Consider the following 27,277-nt stretch of genomic DNA (forward strand, 5'->3'; position numbering starts at 1 on the left):
AACTGTATCCTTCCTTCTGCATCACCATAAACCAGCATAGAGCCAAGCCTTAAGCAAAAGTACAAATAATAATAGTGTAAACAAACCAATAACAGAGCACTGAATTAAGAAGAGTAGTAAAACAGTCTAACAGAAGGACAGCAGGATTATAATCTGATGTTGTTGGCAAAAGATGACAAACCAGTTCTCCCCAGTATAAAGGATTAAATGTGGGCACTCTCCACCTTCCCACACCCCCATCTCAATTCACCTAATGGACATTATATTGAAAAAGGCACAGAATTCAATCATAGTCATGTTTCTGTATGTTCTTTAAACATTGGAATAAATTCACCATTGTTTAGCAATACTATCCATTATTTAGCAAATCATCCATCCATCTTTTAAATTTTAGCATTTTTAAAGGGATCTACAATTGTTGAACATATTTTTAAACTTAAAACTCTGAGTTAGAAACTAGGAAAATTCCATAAGCCCATTGAATGCCTTAAATCTGTATTTAGATAAATTCAGAAATTAATTATCAATGACAAGGCAGTATTATAAGTTAAAAAGACTGGGTTTCTCTCTGAATTGAATAAAACTCTTTGATCTCAAACTATAGTGCCTAAAATAAAAATTTTGAAACTTTAAAAAATTAAAATTCTATTAAAAAATGACTTCCTGACCTTCTTCCTTCTTATGCATGCTTGCTTTTAAAGAAAGAATATCACTCCATGGATAACAACAGTGCTCCCAGCCTTTTTGGGGCCCTTCATTGGCTTTATGTTGCTAGTTTCCTTTGGTCCTTGGGCTTTTCGCAAACTCACCACCTTCGTAAAGAATCAAGTGGATGAAGCAACCAGAAAGGACTCAAAGGTTCTGTACCAACAACTATGCACCTCAGAAGACCAGCTGACACCTGACATCTCCCCTCCTGCCAACTCTCCGCCACTTAAGTTTGAAGTTATCGAGGAGCTGGCGCATAGACCTCAATCTGTGCCTTGCCAAGCTTTGGAAACGACTGAATCAAGGGTAGCAGATCCGGTGACTGGAAGCCCCACACCTCTTCACCCAGTGTGGCCAGTCCACCGAGGCACGTCTGTCCCTTCTATATTGTATACTAAACAGGGGGAGATGTGGGAGATTGAGCACCCCACATATCAAAGGAACTCTGAATTAATTTTCCACCACCTGTCTGATTCAAGCCACAAAAGTTTGCATAGCCCCGAACCAACAGAAAACTCTGCAAATAAATTTAGCTCAGCACAAAGAATCTGGCTTAACCAGATGCCTTAACCTTTCCATGGAACCTGTTTTTGTAACTGCTCTCAAGTATGTAGTTATTGATATGTTTTTGTAAAGTTTAAATTATGATCCTTATTGCTTGCACAAAAGATAGATCTAAATGGAAAATAGGCTAAACAAATAATTGTATTTGCGTAAATTTCATTTAGCTATTTGTTTAAGAATTTGCTTCCCCTCCCCCCATCATGCCAGGTTCCTCTTTATCCTTCCCGCCATCAAAATGTGTTTATGCTCCCATTGGTTAAAATTGTTGTACTTGTACAAATCTGATTGGTTTATGTTTCAATCCTATGTTACTAAAATAGGCCCTGGATTGAGCTATTATGAAAGGGGCCCTTGGGCTACTGTGAAGGTTAGAAGCGCTCAGGCCATGGGGGTACTGTTGGAAAGTTGTGTGCAGAAATAATGTTAACCGTATATTAACTTCTGATCTTCAATAAAAATAAGCTATTATAAAAAAAGGAAAAGAAAAAAAAATATATGTACATACACATATATGTGTATATATGTGTGTGTGTATATATACTTATACAGAGAGAAAAGAAAATATCTCACTCAGATGCAGCAGGGCAGGAGGAAATTAGGGAAAGTGGTGGCAGAATACATACATTGGTGAATGGTGTTGTGCATTGTATAACTGAAATTCAATCATGCATACTTTGCAACTGTAAAAAAATACTCCTGACTGTATTGTGAACCACCTGTATTATGGTCTTTAAATAAAGCAATTTAAAATGTCAAAAAAAAAAAAGTATTGACGAATTGAAATTCAAGATTTTCTATTCCCAAATATGAGACTGTTTTGGCCTTTGTTTCACTACAAATCGAATTACTCTACAAAAGATGAAATAAATTCTAAACCAGTATGTTCCAAAAAAAAAAAAAAAAAAAAAAAGAAAGAATAGAGTGAAGGTGGGAATTCACTGCTAGAGGCCAAACACAACACATAACTACAGAGAGCCCTATGAAAGTGAGAGGCAAAGTGAGCTGAAAGAGAAAACAGAGAGAAATAGAAGTGTAAAGTTCAGCCTAAATTACTATGCAAGCTGGAAAAAAGTTAATTGTTTCCCTGATGTGAGTAGCCTTAAAAAATAAATTAAATAATTGAGAAAAATTAGCACAATCTGAATAGAAAGAAAGCTCAGAATGATTTGGAATGGCAATGCAGTCTGATTTTGCTAATTTTACTTTTCTAACATTATTTCAGACATCTCCTTTATCATAGAATGATAATGACAAATAATAATAATATAATTTAGTTTGAAGATATTAAATGAGTATGTAATTAGTTGATAATATGTAAGGTAGTCATGGATGTTAGATACTCTACAATTGTTTGGCATCTACAATAAATTGTGGATTATCCACTATGACTGAAGGATTCTGAATGTAAAAATATTGAAAAAATAGAAATAATAATAGTCATATTGATTAGAGTTAATTTGAAACAAAGCCTATAATCTTATGAAGAAGGGTTCCATAAAAGTTGATCAATAAGTTAATCGGTTATGCTGCAGCTCCTAATTGCACGAGGTACAAAAACCAGACATTTTCCTCTATGCTCCTTTCCTTACAGCTCTCACTACTCAAATATTAAGGCAAAACATGTAGAAAAGCACTTTATTTAGATAGATACACACACAACACTATAAGATAATACAGGGATAAAATAAAGAATATTCACTTGGAGAAAAATGTATCTATTCACTCTGAAGGTTTTAGAAGAAAGCAGCTATGATTATCTCCAGCATTTGGTATGGGACCACCAGGGAAAGATCAACAAAGTAGTAAATATCACAATCCATTATAACTTTTGGCCAAAATTCTTGTCCCATGGCTACTGCTGACATTGCTTCTCTACTAAACCTTTTCTGCCTGAGCAATAGAACTGGTAAGCAGCCCTACTTGAGCTTTCTCTGGTAAATCACATAATCCTTGCCTTGTTTATTAATCTCTGGCATCAGTAAAAGCTGATGCTTTTGGATTTAGAGTGAACATTTCTCCCACTATTTTTTTATTGGATCAATCTTCTGATGATGACAGTATATATTTTTTTCATTTACTGGCGTCCTATAAACATGAATAGGATGGCTAACGTTAAGATGGAACATTAATTTCCATATCCAGAAGGATAACTCTTCATGTTTCTAAATCTTTGCCTTTGGCTTTCTGACAATGCTGTAAAATCAGGAAGAGAAATAGGATTTCATGTTTAAAGTCATCTTTAACTATCCATGCTCAATGTGGGCTTAAAATTTCAAAAACTAAATTCATTGACTGCTATATTAACTTTTCATGTAGAGAACAAGTCATTGAAATTCAATAACTTTATGCAAAAATTATCATGTTAGTGACCCTTGTGTAAAAGTTTTAAAACTTTGAAGAGTCATAACCATTAGAAAGTCCCATCAGCTTCTAACAGCTCAACTCTGCCCTTCAAAGCCTGATAATTCATTTGGCTACAATTTGTTTCCTTCAATTTATTTCACTCTTCTGATTATTAAACTTGGGTCACTTTTGATTCTCCAATAATCAAATGACTTCTACAAAGTGTCATAATTCATTCTTCTGATTATGTTGTGTTTATTGATGAGTGCACTCCCTAACACACAACAATGTATCTCAGCCAGTACAGAACCAGACCATATTAGTAAATATGAGACTGTTCAGAGAAGAGCACTGAACAAGATATGGAAATTGGTTTATAAAAATATAAAAAGACATTTCAGTTAAGTCAACTAGTGAAGTTAAATAGGATCAAAGAAGAAAATCTGCAGACCTGAAGTATAACTCCTACCTAGAAGGACAAAACAATGCACTCAGTACAGAAAATGTGGACTCAAAAAAGTTACTCACCAGATGTTACATACATCCTGAATCAGACTACAAGATACCAAATATATAAACCTAATAATTAACCTAATTGAATGCAAGATTGCAGGTGAATTAACTTTGCAGTGAAAAAAATTAAAAAGGGTCCAGAGCAATAGTACATAGGTAGAATATTTGCCTTGCATGTGACTGACCTGAGTTTGAGTCTTGATATCTGATCTAGTCCCCCAAGCCCACCAGGAGTGGTTCATGAATGCTGAGGTAGAAGTATGAGGTATGCTTTCTGCATACCACTGTGTCTTTCCCTCACCGAAAAAAGAAAAAAAAGGTATAAGGAAAAGAAAAATAGGATTTAAGAAAGGCATTTTTAAGAATTTTTGTCTGTGGAAACCTGAGTGCTGTTGATTCTCACTTATCTTAAAAGTAGAAATACTATCATCTGTATTGCAGAATAAAGTTAATGGAGTCAGCACAGAGTACTACATACACTAACTTCTGAATGCATAAAAGCTATTAGCATTGGCTCTCAATAGTGTTATTATCCCAGCCTGGGACATAAAAAGGTTGCCATCCAATATGCCTGCCAGTGAAAAGGCTCTCCAGACTCTTCATTCTCCCTTCTAAATTCTCATTCAGAAACCAAACATATACTATATGTCAGCAAAGAATAGGTCTAAGAACTAAGTGACTTGAAGTGAGAGACCAATCACAATTTTATTTTTACACATCCTTTTCACAGTAACTATGAGATGACAACTGCAACTTGTTGTGGCTTTCAAGTTGAAAACCAAGTACAGGACTTGAAAAACAGAAGGCACTATATTTTTTTTTCTTATAAGCACCTCTACCAGACAAATCCTGAAAGCAGAGAAAGCTTTTTGGAAAATATTCCCAGATTAATGGACTGAAAACAAATTATTTTTTAAAAATCCTAGATGCCTTATGATTCCAACGTTGTTTTTCTTCATATCAATGCTAAAAAAAGAATCTGTCAATAAAAATGAGTAAACCTGATGTCAATAAGAAGGGTTTGAGTTATAACAGCTAAACACTACTTGTTTTGCTACTTTTCATGCCATTTTTTCTTCATAAAAGATCCTTTGTAATTTAGGATTTGTTGTGACATTCTTTAAGATGAGTAAGTACATTTACTAAAACCTGAATCCATGCAACATTTAAACCTGATAGAGTACGGGATACAAAAAACATATGGGTGCTTTCCATGTATTTTATTGATTCTGAGTACACTTTCCCAAACTTCATTTTGCTGGATCACTGGTTTAAACCAGTTTTTAACTTCTAGAATAGCTTCGTTAACATGAAATAACATGGATGAAATGAAGATTTCATCCACTCTGTAATGTAGTTTAAACCAGTGTAACTCTACTAAAAATGGAGATTTTCATGCCACTCTTTCTTTAATACCTTCTAGTGGTTTACCCCTCCATCAGAATAAATCTACTATTTTTATTTATTTTTTATTTTGTTTTTTTGGGCCACACCTGGCGGTGCTCAAGAGTTACTCCTGGCTGTCTGCTCAAAAATAGCTCCTGGCAGGAACGGGGGAACATATGGGACACCGGGATTCAAACCAACCACCTTAGGTCCTGGATCGGCTGCTTGCAAGGCAAACACCGCTGTGCTGTGCTATCTCTCCTGGACCATCTACTATTTTTATAATGGAATGCACAGACTCACAGAATCTCCCTGTCATGACCCCATCACCAACTTCTCCTTCCCTTTTTTAGGTACATGCATCTTTATTCTTTCTTTCTTGTAAGCTTCTCCTTAGCCATGTTTCCAGCTAGATCACTATACAGCTAGAGAGACACAAAGTATGGCTACCATTCTGCCTCAAGATAGTTTTACTTTTATCACTATATTTAAAACTAAAGAAATCACCTTATTACAAAGATCATTTGATTATCTATTCATTCTTCATAATGATGACAACCAGATAGTGTCAAATTACCTTGAGATTTTGCTTATATATTAGTTTTGTTTCTTTAAAAATCATCAAATCTTTGAGGATAGATGGTTTTGTCTATTTTCTGTAACTTCAGAAACACTTCAAATAGAACTGCAAGTAAATATTTGTTGAATGAATGCATAATAAAATTTAATATTCAGTGGAAATCTGTCAATCATGTAGAGAATTTTTAACTCACAGAGAAATCTTTTGTAATAAGTGCTCTTTTAAATTGACATTAAGTAACTCTAATCTATTATTAAAGTTGGAATAATATTTCTACAATGCTCCTGAAATCATACTCCTTCTTGATAATTTTATTTTCCTTTTCATAATTCTTTCTTGTTATTAGACCAGGCAGTTGAGAATTAAAATTTCAAAAGAAAAGATTAGGAAATAGAAACTAAAATAATAAAAGCATTATTTAATATTAATATTCCTCAAATAGTAGCATATTTAGGAGACTAAGATTATATATAAATCAAGACCACCATGTAATAAAAAGTATAGTAAAAACTTTCATTTTTAGTATTTTGAAGTTTCTATTGCCCAATGGTTGACAGAAAAAGATTAGAAAGAGCACTGAATAGGGAAAGATAGAGGAGCATTTCCCCCAAATTCCTCTCCTCAACACACACACAAAAAAACCAGAAATATTGAGAAATTTGGTCTGAAAGTTGGAACTGTAAGAATTAGAGAAGAGAAGCAACATGTTAGAATATAAATTTGGACCCTGATATTGGAAGATTCAAAAATCAACATGTATAAATCTTTGATAGGAAGAAAAGTAGTAGCAATCTGGATGCTTTCAAAGATTTCACATAGTATAGACTCAAATCCTTCTGGAACATGGGAGGGAGCAATTTTTTTTTTATCATATCAACATTTAGAGCCTCATCATGGAAGGAAGCAGAGTTATAGTTTCATTTAGTTTGAGACATAGATGTCTGTTTCCTAAGGGACCTTTGCCACACAATAAACAAGAAAAGAAACTACTCTCAAAAAAGAGGTAAGGTAGTTGTCCAAACTAAAAATTAGATGAAAAACAAATCTTGGGTACATATGTCACACAAGGCCTAATTTACCTCAAGATGACTGATATCAACACATAGAACAAAAACAAACAAACAAACAAAAAAAACAAGACAAATTCTCTCATTTGAAACTGCATCAGAGACATATTCAAAACACACATATCCACACACACAAAAGTGTGAGGGCAATATTCTTCCTCAGTGGAAGTCTACAAAATTCTGAAAAAACAATTTCATCCAATGGTTCTTGCCCAATATACTATAGTACATACGCCTCTTGAAATGAGACTGTCCCTGAATGCAGATGAAAGAGAAAGCAACTTGAGAGTTAGATTTAACATAAACATGATAGACTGGAGCTGGGGCTTAGATAAATTCAAGCAGCAGGTAAGTATTCCTTCGTTATGCAGAAATGGGTCCTGGTGAGTAAGCAATATTCAGTTATAAAGTTATATAAAGTTGTATTTCTACCCACCTGAGTCACAGTGAATAAATTTTAAATGCATTCTATGCAGGAGCCACTGATTTATCAGTGCTATTTTACAGTAAAATAAAATTTCAGAAAGTTATCAAATATCTAAGTATAAGGTAGAAATCATAAGGAATAAAAAAAATCACCTCATATCCAAAGAAGCATGATAAAAGTGATTCAGCTAAAAATTATACAGTCAAATAAGAAATATAGTATGTGCTCATCTGTAATAAACCATATAATCTAACATCGTTATTTCCAAATGGCGTGTGGGGACTCCATTTACATATAAATTTAAAATTAAAGATGCATCTCACAACTTGCCAGAAATCCTTTTGTATTTATGAAACCCTCATATTTTCCAGTTACATTAAACTAGAAAAAAGCATCTTCATTATAAAATATCCTCCTCTATCAGCTATTTATTTTTGCTAATAGGTGGATTACTTCCTAGCCAGTGTTTATAGGCAACTTATGTACAGTTTAAGATGTTATTTATAAGTTATTATTTTTTAATTTTATTTTATTAAAACAATTGTAATTTATAGTCCTTCATAGTGGAATTTCAGATATAGGGTGAACCGAGGCCATTCCCACCACCAATATCAACTTCCCTTCACTAATGATCCCAGAGTGCATACTATACCACTACCCTCTGCCCCAAAGGCATGGCAGTGTAAATGCCCATTTATGTTTAGATAGTTAAAGTTTAGGTCTATTTATTCTATTTCTTTGACTTTGACTTGGATATTAAGTTCTGTCCTTTTATTTCCTTGACCAATGCATCTGAGCCCACTTGGCCTTGGGCCCAATCCTTTCCTTTTCCTTGAAGCAATATGTGGTAAAACAAAGTAATCCATCTCCCAAGCTTCTATTAAAAAAAGGGGGGAGCCCTTATTTAAAAGATAGAAAAGAAAAAAATAAAAAAGAAGTGAAAACAAAAAGAAAAAAAATGTGTGTGGCAGGGTTTTTATTTGTTGTTTTTTGCATAGATGCAGCAAAAGTTGGGAAAATAGTAAGGAAAAAAATGGCCTGAAAAAGGGAAACCTTCAGAATCCTACCATCAAACCAACTTGAGGCTCTGGGACTATTAAATTGTCTAACCCCCAAATCTTTCTTTGTGGTCCCAGTAAAAGTTCTTCTCAATCATGTTTGTTGCAGTTAGGTTTCTGTAATTAGAGATTCGAGTTTTTGCACAGATCTTATGTCGAAGTCACAGTGTAATGGAGCATCTTCTGGTTTCATTTCACTATTAGGTGGCTCTACAGGGAATCCTGCCCTTAGAGCCACTTGTTGCTGTTTTCAACTCTTCAGGATGTCTTATGAGCCCATTCTGAAGCAAATCAATGCCAGGGCAAGTATAAGGCCTTCCCTGGTACTAATTTGATTTCTGGTGCTGGAGCAGAAAAATCATGCCAGTTCTATAGATGGGATGCAAGGTTCAGGAGTGAATGGCCATTATTAATTGTCTGAAGCCTAAGCCAAGTCAAGATGACAAATGTTCAGATTGAAAAGCCCACTGCAATATAAATTTTATGAGTTTCTATTTGTATTAAGTAAGAACTAACTTGTTTCCATATGTAAGATTTCCCCCACTTCAATGTGCCTATGCAAGAAGGAACAATGCCATATGATATTACTGGTGCATGTAAAAATAACAAGTTAAACAATTTCTATAACCTGGTTTTAACATGAATGCAGAAACCAAAAGAAAATGATCTACTAAAATTTTAAACAGATCAAAAATAAAAGGAATGGGGAAAACTAATTCTACAAAAGAAATAGACACTAATAATTCTACTTATTAGAAAATACATCTAAAGAAATATATGAAGAGAATATGCATTTCCCCTTTAAGTCTCTTGAAATAGTCTGGGTGGGGGATAAAATTTGAAGCTCAGCTTCTGCCTGCCACATGGTCTTGTGGAGTCTGAAAAATGGCTCCCAATAGTCAGGGATCAGGAAATGTCCTCAAGCTGGGGTTCTGGGTTTCAAAAACTGAATCTGGTGGCAAGCAACAATCCACAGAAAAGAGAGGTGGGAGAAAAGGGCCTGCTGAGAGCAGATCAATAGCAGCAGCAGTGGCAGCTATTTCTCGACCTGAGGCAAGGTATTTTGGGTATCTGTCTTTTCACTTTGGGAGCTGGTTGACAGCTGGTTGGGGTGGGTGAAACTTTCTGGTTCCTGAGGAGTTAAAAACCGAGGTTAAAAGAGTTAAATAGGGATAAATAACAAAATAGGGGGGAGAGAGTGAAGGGATAGAAAAAGTTTATAAAGTGGTAAAAGCAGGGGGAGGAAGGGATATATAATAGTGGAAGGAATATATACAACATAGAAAGACATTATGTATATTACAGATGATGACATTAAACAGACAGAGAGATGACCAACATATACACTCATACACACACAAAGAGAGATACTGAGGATCAATCCATGAGCTACAGTTAAAAAGCTGACCCAGGTAGAATTGGTCATAATACTTAAAAAATATAAAGTTTGCAAGTCAGATGAAAAGGTTTTTCATTTTCTAGGCTAATCATCATTGGCGACAGTAAGCTTTACTGAAGAAAGGCTTCCTGAGTTAGATTGTGCATAGAGCATTCTCAAAACAATCATAATTTTTAAGTCAGAATACTAAGTGATATAATAATGAGCACTTTAAGAGTGGTCTACACCATGAAGTATCATCTAATAGGTCTTAAATAGCCAGATTCCTTTCCTGACTAGCCATAGGGGGGCAGACAATCAGGACTCAAGTTATTGTTTTTCTACAGAGGCAAGTAATATACTTTTTTTCAATCCAAAAATGAAAGAGGAATAAGATCTTTAAGGTTTAGAATTCTACTTTAAAAGATGTCAATATATCAAGTGATAATCTATCTATGAAATCAGGTACTAGGTTCAAATTATTTTGCCTATATACTATTGGTAAAATTTTCAATTTAATGGCTCCATTTCTAATAAATGACTAATGAGCTAGGCATAGATTAATTTTTGGCTTTCACCTTATCATGCTATATGCCCTCAATAATTATTTATTAATATCATCAATAATTTTTTGCTGATGTTTGTCCCACACATACAGCAGTATTCAGTGCTAATACATAGCTCTGCATTCAGGAATTACACCTGTCAGTATTACAGAGACCATACGAGATACTGAGGATTGATTTCATATAAATCATACATGATGCACATCCCTACTTTCAGCAGTCTCTCCAACGCCAAGAATTATTACTAATAGATATTAAAGTTTTTACATAATCAATCAAAAATACATTCTTATAAGACTCTAAACTACTTCATAATTTCATATAAATAATCTTTCTTGTTTTCCACGTTCTTTTTTATTATATTTCATCAGTATTTTTATCTTAAAATTAAATAAAAGTACTCTGTAAGGAGAACACTCTCTCATAAGAAAGATTTTTTAAAAGCATAAATTTTATTTTTGCTGTATCCACTTGTGATGAATATTAAATTCCAGAAAGTAGTCAGGATCAGGGTGCATTTTTCTTTTTTTTTAATAGAAGTATGTTTTGTTGCTTACTGTATGGTATACCTTATTTTTAGGATACAGTTTTCAATCAAGGGATAAAATAAAATCTTTTGTGCTTTTATAAAAGTGGGCAATCCAGAAAACTGGTAAAATGCATACTTTATTTTTAAAAATCTGACAAGAAATGGTACTTAAGAAACAAAATATCTAGAATCAGACATCTCAGGTCTGATTTCTCTTCAATGTATTAAATAAAACATTTATTTATTCTGGGGTTTATCATTTCTTGTTGTAAAATAAAGACCCTCCCAAATTTATTAGACATTTTTCCAAATACCCATGCAGACACTTTGCTTTCCTCACACTCTGTAGTTTGTTCAAATGTGAGGTAAGGGCTTTCGAGGATTATGAGAGTGGGCAGTGGGGAAAGCTGGCAGGAGTTCTAAACTTGAAGAAAGCAAAGTTTTGTTGCTTATCACAGGCCCCTTCCCATCTGTTTCTCTAACTGGCAACATGTTAGTGACAGAGGCCCTGTTATTTTCATGTTTATAACTTCTCTACTCATTGCCTCCCACCCACTCTCTACTATAGGTCTCTCCCTTTTCTGTTCACCTCATTGTCTCTGCATTTTATAAGACTAAAGGGCTTCGTTGCACAATCTCGATGGTTCCTTTTAAGTATGGTATCCTTTAAGTCTGCAATTGAAGTAGGAGGCAGTGGTGGGCCACATCTAGTGGTGCCGAAGTGATGCCTGTTTCTGTGCTCAAGATTGATCCCTGGCAGTGTGTGGTGGAACATCTGTAAAACAGACTTAAATCTGCTTTCAGGATACATAGAAAGCACCACTAACCATTTCTCAAGTCCTTGTGGACAATTTTTGAAGTTAATTAAAGTTTTCTTTAGAGGGCAGAGCTATAGGACAGCAAGTAGAGCATATATCTTGCTCACAATCTGGACCTGGGGTTGATAACAGGCACTACATGTGGTCATTCAAGCTCTGGAAGGAGATATCCCTGATCTTAGAGTCAGCAGTAAGACTTGAGCAATGTGAAGTGTAGCCCTAAAGCCGAAACAAACTAAATTCAATCATTTCTGTTGAGCATGTCATCATTGGCTGGCAAGGCACACATATACAAATTTAAATTTCATTTAAAAATTGCAAAATGATATTAAAACAAATACCCCATTCTCTGTATATAGATCAATGAGTATTTGTTAAATTTTGCATAAGAGGCTGCATTTTTCAAAGCTGTTTTTGGATAACAGGCTTATAGTACTCTTTTTTTTTTTAATATGGAACACCACGAATTTGCGTGTCATCCTTGTGCAAGGGCCATGCTAATCTTTTCTGTATCGTTCCAATTTTAGTATATGTGCTGCCGAAGTGAGCACACTTATAGTACTCTTAATCTTTACAGTTTGAGACTACAAAAATAGTTCAGCCCAACCATCACCAAATATAACACACTCCACCACTATTCTTTTGTCATTTTACTTTGTCTCTCCTTTCCTCACCTCCTACTTGCTAACTTAATTATTATAACCAAAGTCCAATTTCATTTTCATTTGAATAGCCTATTACTTTGTTTTGTTTCTTTATAAACCATATAGGAATCATATAAACTAAAATTTTCCCATATTCTTATAATTTATTTCACTGAATTTTACAGCCTCCAATTCCATCAAAGTTGTAGCAAAAGGAAATATTTCATTTTTAATTGTAGCTGAGTAATATTTCATTGTGTATATAGACCACAAATTTTTTTTTATTTTGATCATAGTGGCTTACATATCTTTCACATTAGTATTTTAGGTACATATTAACATTGAATCAGGGAAATACCCACCACCAAATTTGTCCTCCTCCTTTCCCTGTTCCCTTTTTGCAACCCATATCCCCCACCATCACCCCCCAGGCTGCTAGAGTAGGTGGTCCCCTCTTTGTCTAGCTTACTATCAGTGATCATACATCTGTTTGGTCCTGGTGCCCTCCCTTGTTTCTTCCTCTGTTTGAGAGGCTAAGCTAGTAAATCGAGTTATGTGGTTTTGTTTGAGCAATAGAATGGGGTAAAGAATAAGAAAAAAAATTAAAATATGCTGAAAATGGGTGGAGTCCTTCTAGTGGCTATCAACCTCAGTTTGAGAGAGGACATGAAAAAGGTAATTGAAATACCATAACAATGCAAAAATAAATGTCAAATTAAATATTCAGTGAGGCCTATAGCAATAAAGAGAAGCACAGCACAATAGTCTCGGTTCAGAAATCAAATCATGTCGAAGTGCAAAAAGAAAGAGAAAGATAAAATAAAATAATATAAAATAAAGGGGAGACATCAACTTCAATATCTACACCAAAATAAGGACATCAAAAAAACAATCAATAAATAAATATATATGTGGAAAATGACTATTTGTGCTTTTTTTGCCCTTTTTTTCCCCCCTGCATAGGCACAGTAACTATTGGGGATATTATAGAGGGGATTTCCTTGGCCTAGGGTTTCTCCATCCCTGAAGTATACTGTCATGGGATTATAGACTCCTTGCATGATCATGTACTCTTCCCTCGGTGCTTAAACCACAAACATTTTAATCCATTCATCTAGCTGGGTTTTTTCCAGTTCTTGCCTATTGTGAATAGCATTGCAATGGTCATTAGCATGCATATATATATTTTTGATAGATATATCTAGTTATTTATGTTTTTAGGTTAAATAACAAGGAAAGGGAATTCTATGTTGATTGTTTTGAGGTCTCCATATTTTTTGCTTATAAGTCGAACCTTATGACTTTCCGTCAAACACAGTTAAAGGTTCTTTTTTTTTTTTTAACTTCATCTCCAACAACACTAGGGAGAAACAGTACTTTTTTCACTTTTGAAAAAAAAAAAAAAACCCAACATTTATTTGCTATGCAGGCTACTGTATTTTTCTCTCTGTAAAACACACCTGACCATAAGACACAATTAGTTTTTAGATGCTTTCTCCCCAGGCACTCAGGCTTTAGCTCCAGGCAGCATTCGCTCCATAAGATGTACTTTTGGGAGTATACATTTTATGGTACAAAAAACATGATATATCTTAGTTGTATGATGACAATTGGTACGTAAGCTCCTGGGAGGTCAATTTTTTTTTTTTTTGGCTTTTGGCCACACCCGTTTGATGCTCAGGGGTTAATCCTGGCTAAGTGCTCAGAAATTGCCCCTGGCTTGGGGGGACCATATAGGATACCAGGGAATCGAACAGTGGTCCTTCCTTGGCTAGCGCTTACAAGGCAGACACCTTACCCCTAGCGCCACCTTGCCAGCCCCTGAGTGGTCAATTTTTAAGTACTATCTGTTTTTCTCTGATTTACCATTCAAGTTGCTCTTTATTTTAAGCTGAACTACTATTGGCAGGGGGTTATGATGTTTCTCATTAGACTCTTCTTTGCCAACTCATTCATATTTAGTTCTTTCCTCTCAAGTCAATCCTTCCCAGCTCTTAATCCTGTGGCCTTTTTCCTGAACATTGAGAATGCCACTCAACAGATAATAAAAGGCCGAGAAACAACCATTGTTTTTTCACAAACTGCTTGCCATACTAAAAAACTGTTTAGTTTTTCTAATGCAGACTGGTGAACTGTCCCTAAGGTCTAGGATCAATATTGTATTTTGGGCTTTTTCACCTGCATGATAGTTAGGTGATCTTTACTTGTTATAAAGATGAAAGACCTGTCACCTGAGTGTAAATCACATGGCAGAGAGCTATTTCCAATTAGGAAATGTATTATTCTCTCTTTGAGTTCTATGAGAGCAACAATATGTTCTTATCTACATCTCCATTTACAAGAAATGAGGGAATATAATGCTTGTGTTATAATTTCCAGCATATTTGGAATAACTTTTCCCTATATGTGAAATAAGTCCTTTAAACCTAATCCATTCTCAAGAGCCAACATGTGATCCACACCTCAAAGAGGATTACTAGCCTAAGACCTAAGAGTAATTTTATGTTTTAGTGTGTATTGTAGGAAGCATGAGAAAGTAAATTATTTTGTTCCTGCATGGGAGGTAGGCTTGGGATGGGGAATGGAGTAGAAACTAAGGAATATGTGAAGGAAGGGTTACAATGTTGGTGGGATTCGTGTGGACAGGTTGCGTATCTGAAACACCTGTACTATGAACAAATTTGTAAATTATGGTACTTCAATAAAATTTTAAAGTAGATAATCCTGTCTCATACAGCAATTAGATCCATTTTTAAGAGTGACTACAGGTATTTTTAAATGTAATCCATTTATATTATTTTTGGATTAATTATATAAATATGTAATAGCTATGGATTACAATTCTTATTTTAAAATAAGACACATACATATATACATATACACAAATAAAACATAAATCACTAAAGCCAGAGATAGAACTAGAATTCAATTTTTTTTTATTTTTGGGCCACACACCGTGACGCTGAGGGGTTACTCCTGGCTATGCGATTAGAAATCGCTCCTGGCTTGGGGGACCATATGGGATGCCATGGTATCAAACTGCAGTTCGTCCTAGGCTAGTGCATGCAAAGCAGACGCTTTATGGCTTGCACCACTACTCCGGCCCCGAATTCAAACTTTTTACTGTAGGCACTGTGAATGTAATTGTAGGTATAATGAATGAAATAAACATGGTCTCTGCTCTGTTTTCCTTAGAACATAAGGGTCATAAGGAAAATTGAAAGACTTTATTTTAATTAATGTGTTTATTTTATGTTGTTTCACTCACAACAATTGTCAACTCTCTAGCATTTGCGTAAAGAAATATCTTTGTCTCTTGAGCAGTTACAGATTTAGCAAGAGACAGAAACTTCACTACCAAGTAATGTAAAACTTTCTTCCAGCAAGGAGGATGTTGAGGATATGAGTTTATTAAGAAACATTTTTGTGTATTGTACCTCAAATAGTCTCAAATATAAATGTTACACATAAGCACATTTTGCAACAAGAGGTAAATAATTAAAATGGAATCAAAGTTAGCTTTGCTCGTGACACTAGAGATGATAGCATGTAGTGAAAATTTAAACAAACAAAAAATGATATTGAAAGCCAAACTTTTATTGAATTGGCTAACATCTTCCTAACTGGTAGGGAACAGTTATCATCTTTAAGTATTCAAACTGAACAATATTCAGAAAAGAGAGCTCTAGGTCTCACCTATGACTTCAATGCTTAGTGGACTGGATTCCACTTACTCTTTCTTGATATTACTTTTAGGCTAACTCTTACAGAGAATTCAGAAGAAAGAAGAAGGCAATATCCACATATTAAAATTTATCTGGCAATTTTTAAATTAACATCCAAAACACCATTCCTTATGAAAATAATTATTTCTGATGAGAAACAATGCACAGATATTTTTGAATGAGAATCAGTAACGAAAAACAAGAATGTTTTATAAAATGTTTTTAGAAGAAAACAAGCCTTCCATGAACCAAATGTTTATGAATATGTGTGTGTTTTTACCTGGCAAAATTGATGCAGTGTTCTTTAAAGTAAAATAATTTGAATATTATTAAGCCTGACAATCTTCAGTTAATTTCAAATTTCTTCATGCACTATCAGTTCTCAACTGATGCAATTTCTATGCATGTATAACCTGCCTTCTCACTTTAGTTTATTGAATACATAATTCTTGATTTATAATAACCTCTACCTGTTATCATTTTTCTTGCTTTGGAACAGTGTACTTCCAAAATGCACTGAACTAGAGACGAAGCTTTGTTTATCTAGGTCTTAAAAGACTATGTCCCAGTGGCAGGAATATGGCTATATATCTCAAGTATGTGAAGCTCTTATTTAGATGCCCACAAGAGAGAGAGAGAAAAAGAGAGAGAGAGAGAGAGAGAAGAGAGAGAGAGAGAGAGAGAGAGAGAGAGAGAGAGAGAGAGAGAGAGAGAGAGAGAAAGAGAGAGTCTATGTGTCATAAAAAGTTTTGTAGGGGTGGTTTGGGACATAGTGATGGTACTCAGTATTTTCTCTGTGCTCAGAAAGCCTGAAATAGTGTCAGGGATAGAACTGGAATGGCCATAAGCAAGGCAAACTTCTTAACTCTGTACTATTTGGCCTCTCAAATTTCTTTCTTAAGAAACTTTATTTCTATCTCCCACAATCATGCCCTTAATATGGTAACAGGATTCACAATGCTGTTCTATTCATGTATACAATTTTCCAATGCCACAAACATCACCAGAGTGCCCTCTTCCCTCTACAATGTGCCAAGGATTCTTCCTACTCTCCAATTTCCTGCCAATTCCATTCTGTAGACAGACTCTAAAACTGTAGTGTTGTTTGCCACTAGCCATTTTTTGCTTCCTTCTTATGCTCTTATGCTCTTGTGTAACAGAGCACATCTCACATAACAGAGAGATGATTCTGTGTCTGCATTTTTCTATTGGCAGATTACATTAGACATGATATCCTTGTTCCATCCACGTTAAGACCAAATTGCATGACTCATCTTTAGTATGGCTGATTAGCATACCATTATGTAGCTATGCCACACTTTCTTTATCCAGTCATCTTTTCTTAGGCACCTGGATTATTTCCAGATCTTGACTATTATGAATAGTATTGCAATGAGCATAGGCATACAAGGTATATTCAAAATTGTGTTTTGAGGCCTTAGTGCCAATATCAAAAGTGGAATTTCTGGGTCATATAGAAGCTCATTGTTTAGGTTACTGACACGTATTTATATCGAAGAATTTATACTTTTACCTTAGTTCCCATTTTCTCCTAAGGCTACCATTATATGTAACATTAAATGCACATCATCCCAATAAGTTACTAATGAATGAATGGTTAAACCTAGTCATTGCATTTAAGTCACTGGTTATTATTGAGTCTTCATCATTTTATAAAATATTTAAACACTCTGACTATAAAGTATGTAAAAAAGAAAAATCCTGAGAGACTTTTGGAGAAAATCTTGTGGCCCCTTTATAAAAAACACTGTGTATATTTTGAGAATAATTCTGAGTTTGAGGGATACAAAGGAAATCATAACATGTTAGGACTTTGATACAGGTGGTGGGAACAGGCAAGCCCAAGTAGACTTGGTTTACAGTAGTTAACAACATTAAACTGACACACAATTAGTTCACACTTTTAATTTTAATTTTAGTTACATGTGAAAAGAGACTTCAAGTAAGATATTTTAAAAGTGATTTATTTCTTTCCTATATCTCAGTGGGTATTCCATTAGTGTTTTACTTCATCACTAAAAGAACAAAGAAAGAAAAAGTCTGGTAAATCCAGAGGATTCTTAGCACTTATTTCCCTTTTAGATGCAAAGCTAGGAATTGGGTTTCTCCAGTCTAACCCATCTCTTTTCTACTCTAACAACTGAAGAGCTAAAAATGCACACACAATTAGAGGGGCAAGTATTTCAAAGAATAATAATAAAAGTAATGTAAAATCTTTACATTTTGTGAACAGTAAGATTCTGTGATCATTGTTCACACTATTTTACTAGCATTATAGAAACTATACTGAGGAGTCACAAAAATTGCTGCAAATTTTTCCAAATGCTTGATACCAATCTTCGCTCTTCAGTAAAATAGCACAAAAATGGTGCAAAATCATTTTCTGCCTATCTTACCTATTTTATTATGCCTATATTCATACTTCTCTCTTTTCCACAATACTACCCAGGCATTTCCCCCCAAAGAAACAAAGAACTCAAAAAATATGTTCATAAAGTACTGTGTTCATATTCATAATTCTCTAATCACTATACTTTCACAGGATTTAATAATTTAAATCAAGGAATTTTGATTATGCTTAATTTAACCAGCAGTGATTGGGTCTGCTATGTAATGAGCAATTTCTGCATTGCATATTATATAAAACAATGTTAAAAACAAGAAATGAATCCATTCCATCCAAACCCTCAATATATAAATTATTAGCCTGGTTTGGTTTTCATTACAGTGGAAGCCAGTGGTCCCAATTAAGGTTTTTAATATTCTCTTTGGTAGATATAGAATACTAGCAGTCATGGCCATCCTAAAGTCCTTGAATTAATTTCCTTGCTCATTCCTTTTCACCACTACTTCCTTCACATAAGCATTTGTTGTCCCAAAATACTGATTTTATCATCTTATTTTTAAATACCACTGCATGCCTAAGGCTTGAAAACTACATGTGTCTTTGCTCTCGGTTCAATATGCTCAGTGGGAGAAATTTGTCATCGGAGTTGTTGCTGTTGGAAAAATATAGAGATTTCCTTTCCCCTGAGTCCCCAAAGCATCTGTTGCCTGGACTTCTGTTTGTATTAATGAAATTTGCCATCTGCATTGTGCAGGCTTTTATATTTCAGTGGGAAGCAGAGAAGGGAATCCCAAAGAATCCATTAGCCGTAGTATGCCCCCTCTCTGCTACTTGGTACTTGACTCAAAGATCAAATATTCTGAACCAACTGTAGCTACTGTCATAGCCATGATTATGGAGAGAGCAAACTCAAAATCTAAACAGGCCATCATTTCATTGTAGGCTAACTGATAAACCATTTTTCTATTTAAAAAAATATTGCAAACATGTTTTTTTGTCTTAATCAATAATGTAATAATTGGGTTGTTTTGAACACAATTGACATAACTTTAATTAAATCAAGTATAAACAAAGAAAATATATTATTCATGTAACTGAGTTCAGTAAGTGAAGCAACTTAATAACTATTAAAATGTTCAGATGCATCAGAAATCAGTCTTGCTCAATGTCTCTCAGTTTAGCTTTTTGTGTTTTTGGATTCTACTTAATAGAATTTTGCTAGGTTATCTTATTTTGCACTGAATTTGTATCTCATATGTTTTGTTTGACCCCACCCTTTTTCAAAGTCCCATTTTCATTTGTGTCAGGAAAAGTTTACAAATTGAGTCCATAAACTTGCAAAGTCTTGTTTTGGCTATTTTCCATGTCTTAGACCTGTGCTTTTTTTTAAATAGATATTGAGATCTTAAACTTGCATGAACAGAATAGGATCAACGGTCCAATCAGGATTTGAGTGATGGATCTATTATTTTTTAAGAAGAACTCAGAGGAAGAAAGTATAAAAGACCATCAGTATTATGCTCCTGTTAGGATCTGGAGTAAAAAATGAGACCACACAATTGAAATAAAGCAAAACAAGACAGGTCAGCCATGCACCCAAACCTGCTAGCCAGGGCCACCTTCCACCCTCCCAAAGGGAGTGACAATGCCGGGGTAATAAGCCAGTTTATATAGGGAGGTTATGAAGAGGCTCTAGCATCTGATGTTCTTAAAAATGATTGGTTTTTGTCTAGGATATCTTCCTTCTGCTGCCTTATGTCCTTTCTAGATAGACAATCTTGTATGGCCAGAGGTTTCAGTGTCATGTCAAATTGAAATGTAGGCTTGAGAAAGAGAAATCTAAGAGATTTACAATGTGGAGCTCTTCACAAACTGGCACTACCACTCCCCATTCAGAACATGGGGCCACATACTCCCAAAGTGCATATTACAAGCTAAAATAAAAAATGTTTACCCCAGAGAAGAAATTCTATAAAAATCTCAAAGTTTGAAAATAAATTGGAATTTTGTAAAAATACTTAATTTCCTCTGATTCTCCTGTGAAAAAGTCCTTTATTTCAACCCATGGGACTCATTACTGCTCTCTCACTTTCAAGAACTACATGTGTGTTTAAGTTGTAAAAAAAATGGCAGAGTAGATAAAAATAGTTAACTAACATATAAGGAACCAGCAATTGTGAAATCCCCTTTCCAATGAGGGAGCTGGAGTCACATTTAGCAGTAAAAATGCCGTGATTAATCTCAACACTAAAAACACGTCAGTGTTAGCAGTTAAAGAAGTACAGAGCACATATGCAATTTTAATTTTTTATAATAAACATATATTTTTAATTTTAAGTATTACAAAACAGTTACTAACATATTTAGTTAATGAATTGAATAAATGAATATGTATATTCTGTATTATGTAGCATGGCATTAAGTAACATGAATTAGTACACTCTGGATTGATCATTATGTTTAACATAGTAATCTTAAAGGAGGAGTTGAGTTCTGAGGGAGAATATTGAAGTAACTGAAATTAACTATTTGTAGAGACAAGGAAGCTTTTTGACAGAAAATGACCTTTGACGTTGATTTGAGATTGTAGAACTCAGCAAGGAATGGAGTTCAGTTTTTTTTTTGGCTAAAGCAACAAATAAAAATGGAATAAAGAGGAAAGAGAAGGTTATAAATAATTTTCAGAAGGTTATAAATAATATAGGAACAAAATAAATGAACTCTATTGAACCCCATTGGTAAACAACGCAAGAGATGGGTAGCTGTGCCTTTGAAATTGGCTGCTGAAAATGAGAAATTAGCATCTCTCACCAAATAGTCTTTTCTGTTGCTGTGCTCATTGAAAAAACACAAATTAAAAAAAAATTACTTTCATTTTTAAGCAATTTTTAAGCTAGACAAACTCAACTATCATAGCAGATTTGATGAGAGAAAGCTTTTCACCAAATTGTAATCAAGCAATAAATCAATTGATTCAGCAATACAGAGCATCTATTCTAAGTATTTCTTAAATCTAGTACATTGACTACATACAGTAAACTCAATAAGTGTTTGTAGACTATCTATAATAGATAAATGAGCATTAAGTACTACTTTGATCAAACAAGACATGAAAATCTCCTATTCCATCTACATTTATTTAGCACCAAAATTGACATTTTTTCCCAGATCATTTATTTAAATATTGAAAAAAGTCATAAGTAACAGCTTATATCTTAAAGTAGGTGATTTTTGAAGAGTCATTTTTTCCTTCCTCCAGTTTTTCCTAAAAGCTATGAAGTAGGTGGACTGGAGACAACACAGGGGTATAATATGGGGGTCTTGAACATATTTGTGTCAATACAAGGTAATAGTGATCAAAATAGTAATTAAAATAGTTATAAGTAAAAGTAATTATAACACATAAATTTAACTTTAATATTTTTTTGTTTGTATTGGGCCATATCTGGTGGCACTCAGGGGTTACTTCTGCCTCTGTGCTCAGAAATCACTCCTGGCTTAGGGGAACATATGGGATTGCTAGGAATGGAACCAGCATCCATTCTGAGTCAGCGGTATGCAAGGCAAACTGCCTGCCACTCTACTACCACTCTGGCCCCTTAACTGTAATATTTTTAAATGCTTGATATATCTCTTTTACAATGTTTTACAGTAAAAAAAATCTCATTTATGTACATTTATTTAATCTGGGGTTTAGCTTCTAAAAAAGTTTGTAGTTAATTTGAGAAATAACCCACCTTAGAACCTTAACAATGATATATTCTCATTACACAGTTATTCTTTGGTTTAATATTTTCCTTCACTTAATTATTACTTTATATTAACTTTTTTATTTAAAAATATTACCATTATCTTCTTTATAAAGTTGTGAGGGACTGATGTTATTTAATATAAAAGTATAAGCAGTTCAATGAATGACAATAATGTATAGTTGGGTAAATAAAACCTATACATATTTTATGCCCTTGTTATCTTTTATTTTTTAATTTTTGAGAATATTTGCAATATTAAGTATATTTTATTCCTGTCAACATAACTATGTACTTAATACAATCTTGAATTTTCCTCTATTTTTGGACACAGGTACATGTGATTAAAAATTAACAATAGCCAATGACAAGGAGTGACAGGTGTAATATGCTGATCAGTATATTTAATTATAATTCAATATAGCTTTCTTCTTAGCCTTAATGACAGCAAAGAGATAAATAAGAGACTATTCAGTGATTGGATTCTGTGCAAAGCAGAGTACCCAAATTCTGTTTAGCATAAATAAGAAACAATCCTATCCCATTTTACTTTTCTTTATTTTATTTTTTCTATTTATTCCACACCCAGTGATGCATAGATATTTTTTCTGGCTCTGTCCTCTGGTATAACCTTTGACAATGGGACTAGATACAATGACAGGAATACAAATCAGGGTCAATTACTTGCAAGACACATACATTACTTCCTGTACTATCTCACCAGCCCTCCTGTTTTAGATTTTGGATTATTTGTTGTTGTGTGTCATGCCAACATCAGTTAAGCTACTCTGGTGTCATACCCTAATGAAATGTAACAAAAGGCCAGTAAGATAAAATAGCCATCAGAGTCTAATCAGCTGATGCAGAAAGTAAAAAGAGAACTAAAAATATGAAAGGTCTATCAGATTTTGAGAAAGTTTCATAGTTCTGTCAAAGTAGTAGAACGGATTTAGAGATCAATAAAAAATAATTATATTGAACCCAAATACAGCAAGGGTTAAAACACAACAAGGATTTAAACACAACTATTTGTGTTTAAATATTAGGACACCTCCCATGCCATTTGGAGAAGGTCCTGTTCTCTCTTGAGCATGTATCTGTTTTACTCTCCCCATTCATCTCTAAATTTCATTAAAAAAAAAAACTGTTTTACTTTACTAAAATATAAGAAAAAATCATTGCAGGTTAAATAAGTTTGTATTTCAAGAGTAAATAGAAGGTAGCCAACTTAATCCTTAAAGAAATGTGTTTTGGACTCAGATACATCTTAATGTTTTTATACTCTTTACAATTGTTTTATTAGTAAGATAGAAACCATTGTGCCTAATTTGTGATATTGGGCAATCAAATTAAGGACTCCAAATAAATCAATGGCCAAAATATTTTCTTTAATTCTAGAAAGCCTCTTAAAATATTTTTATTACTGAGGCCAAAGCAATAGCAGAGCAGTAAAGTATTTGCCTTGCTTGCATGAGGCGACCTCGGGATGGACCCAGATTCGATCCCCAGCAACCCGTATGGTCCCCTGAGCCTGCCAGGAGTGATTTCTGAATGAAGAGCGAGTAACCCTGAGTACTGTTTTTGGGTAAGACCCAAAACAAAGAAACAAATATATATTTTTTCTATTACTAATTAAAAGTAGAGTTACTACTAAATTCTTCTAGTTGATCATAGTATCTTAGTTATTATAAAGCTAGTTGGTATAACTATAAAATTGTTATTCTCCATAGGTAAACTGTGGAATTTATATTTACTGAGAATTAATCAATTAGATTTGTAACACAAATGTAAAATAATTTCATGCCAGATTAAATATACTTTGATTACCTAGAAAATTCAGTGGTGAGAATAAAAATACTCAAAGAGTTAAAATAAATAAAATTGTTAAGTTATAAAAAAAACTGACCATAACCACTGACCCAACATACTATTTCCTTAGTAGAAAGAACCTTTTATTGTCTCTCACATTATTTTTTAATCTGGATTTTTAGTGTACAAAACATTGCCTAGAAAAATTCTCAAAATTTTGATCTAGCCATTTTTCCTCAGAACTTTCTATATTATAATTGCTATTAATTGACATATTTGCAAGAAAACGTATCTATTGTCATAAATAATTAGAAGTTATTCTTTGATGTAACTTACCTGCATCATCATATATAACTTATTAAGTCATAGCATGTCCTTTAGATTGTGACACACACTCCAAGCACTTAATTTGTATTGTTGAATGAATAAGCACATACAAATCAAACTAGAAAAAGAAAAAGAAGGTTACCTGACTGTTGCCAAGTGCCTAGAAAAGATGATTACATATTACTATACTATCCTATTGTCGATGGTGAGTCTGATTGAGACTGGCAGATTCAAAATAAGAAAAGATTCATACCAAGAAAATTGTAACAGTGATACTTATTAGTTTATAGAAAGAGACCAAAGACTTATAACATGGGTCACTTGAAATACGGATAAAGCAAAGACCCAGCAAATTCACAGCAGTAAGCAATCTCATAATGCACAAGATAACCTAATACATAACTCCCACCTGTTATTTCTCTAAGGGAGGATTCCTTCCTTGAAACCAGAGATGACTAACTTGAGAGGCAGAGCACGATTGCTTAAACCAGCCATGCATCACTGGCACCAAATTGCTACAACTGAAAATGCGGAAAGCTGGCTAACCACGTTCAGAAAACCCATTTAATTTCCATAGAACATCCCTTCTTATATGATGTCCCTCGTAGGGAAGACCACAATGAGAAAATCCTAGTTCCATATTTCAAGTCTCAAGTGCAAAAGGCAGCGAGCATTCTTTCTGTGGAGAAACAGCAGCTGAAGGAAAGAGAGCGTTGTCTTGGGTGTGAAACGAGAAAAGAAGATAAATAGCGAAGTATTTACCCCTTTGAAGTTTAAGTTTGGAGGGAAGGAGACATATTGAAAGTAACATACATCTTAGGGATACATAAATTTAAAATTAAATGCACCATTTACCATAATGTGTATAATTGCATACAGGTTGCTTACTTAATTTCTTTGTGCTTCAATTTCCTCTTAACACCAAGAACAATACACCTATTTTTCAGAATCACTGTACGATGACAATGCAATGTTTCATCAGTGTGTCTTGCAACTAGTAGAAAATCTCAATAAAACTTAATGGCTTTAACTCTCTCTTTGGAGCTATTTTTAAATAGAAAGGTGTGGAATATTGAGAAGATTTATAAAACACATAGATAGTAAAAAATAAAATAAATGGTCAAAATAAAAAATTAAATGACCAAAGTGACCATTCATTCTATTTTCCCTCCAAGAATTAGATATTACTCAAAATTCAAAGAATGATTAAGTGTGGGATGGTCTCTTTGTGCTTTTCATTTGTTTAAACACAATTGAGAAGCCAATATGAATTCTGTTACCACAGCATTAAGACCAAAGCAGAACATAATTAATAAATGGCTAAACTGTACTTTGATCACATTGCAAAAGACCATTTTTCTCTCTAGTCATAGGATACTCTTGTCAGCTGTCCAAGAAATATCATTTAACGAAAAGTCAAAATTTTCAAAAAATAGTTTTATTTTTTGTTGTTGTCTTATTTTTGGGGGGCCACACCTGTTGATGCTCAGGAGTTACTCCTGGCTATGCACTCAGAAATCACTCCTGGCTTGGGGAACATATGGGACGCCGGGGGAATCAAACTATGATCTATCATAGGTCAGCTGTGTGCAAGGCAAATGCCCTACCACTGCACCACTTCTCCGGCCTCTCAGAAAATAGTTTTAAATAAACCAAAAAAAATATTGAATATTTTATCTTGTAGTTGGAGAAGTAGTGCAAGGTTAAGATGCTTCTTTTGAAAATAGCTGACATGGTTCAATCCAGACACTGCACATGATTCCCAAGCAGCACCAGGTATGATTTCTGAATAGAGCACCAAAAGTAAGTCTTGAGTACCTCAGATATGGCCCAGCCACCCTCAAATAAATTAAAAGCCCATTTCTTTCTTTTATATGCACCCTCACACATATAAATATATTGGCTATAAAAAGAAAAGTACAATGGTGATTTGAGTACATAGATTTTCTTGGTTATTTTACAACAGAAAATGCCCAAGTATTACCTGGAGAAATGGAACACAGTCAACACTTCTATATCCAGGAATTAGCCATTGAGTATAGAAGCCCTAATAGGAGAGGTGGAGCCACTAGTCTTGTCCACTAGACTAGTCTTGAATGTGGACATGCACTTGAGTGTTATGGCATAATTGCTATGGAGAACGATGGTCTTATTCTACAGGGCAACAAAGCCACCTCATAAAGAAATATACCTTTTCAAATTACATTCATATTTGGATTTCTTTCTTCTCACTCCTAAACTCAATACAAACAAGTGCCTGCTTCTTCTAACCTTAGTCAACCCTAACACTTCTTCCATGTATTCTTTTTTTACCTTTAGGTGAAACCATCAGATGTCTGTTTTCCATTTCTTTTATTTTATTTTCCATTGAGAAAGAGAACTGCTGAGCAAAAAGTAGCAGGAGTTCTGCTCTAATGTCAGAGTTCTTCTGTGATCAATAAACCTGGAATGCTACTTACTTATAGATAGAAAAAAAAAAAAACTAAGAAGCTACTTACTTATAGATAGAAATAGGGCATGGGACTGGTATGTGTATGTGTGTGTGTATAGAACTAAAGAAGAAAAGAATTTAAGAGCTTAATTTTAAATGATTCATAAATGAATAGCTAGAGAAGCTATTTCTGTTGAATAAAATAATGTGTAGGTGAATTTTCAATCACTGTAGTAAGATGGCAACTTCAGAAAAATCTCAGTGTCATTAAAAGATGTCTATCATCT

General features: G+C 34.1%; 1 protein-coding gene and 1 non-coding gene across 6 annotated transcripts in view; both read right to left on the minus strand.

The window, feature by feature from the left end:
• The window catches only part of SORCS1 (sortilin related VPS10 domain containing receptor 1), a 656,026-nt gene that overhangs the window by 572,343 nt on the left and 56,406 nt on the right, over positions 1–27,277 (minus strand). The window lies entirely within an intron of this gene.
• On the minus strand, positions 12,384–12,488 carry LOC125995390 (U6 spliceosomal RNA). Its single transcript, XR_007490926.1, has one exon. It is a non-coding gene; the product is annotated as a U6 spliceosomal RNA (small nuclear RNA).

This window comes from Suncus etruscus, chromosome 17 (genome assembly GCF_024139225.1).
Source record: "Suncus etruscus isolate mSunEtr1 chromosome 17, mSunEtr1.pri.cur, whole genome shotgun sequence".
Classification (NCBI taxonomy): Eukaryota; Metazoa; Chordata; class Mammalia; order Eulipotyphla; family Soricidae; genus Suncus; species Suncus etruscus.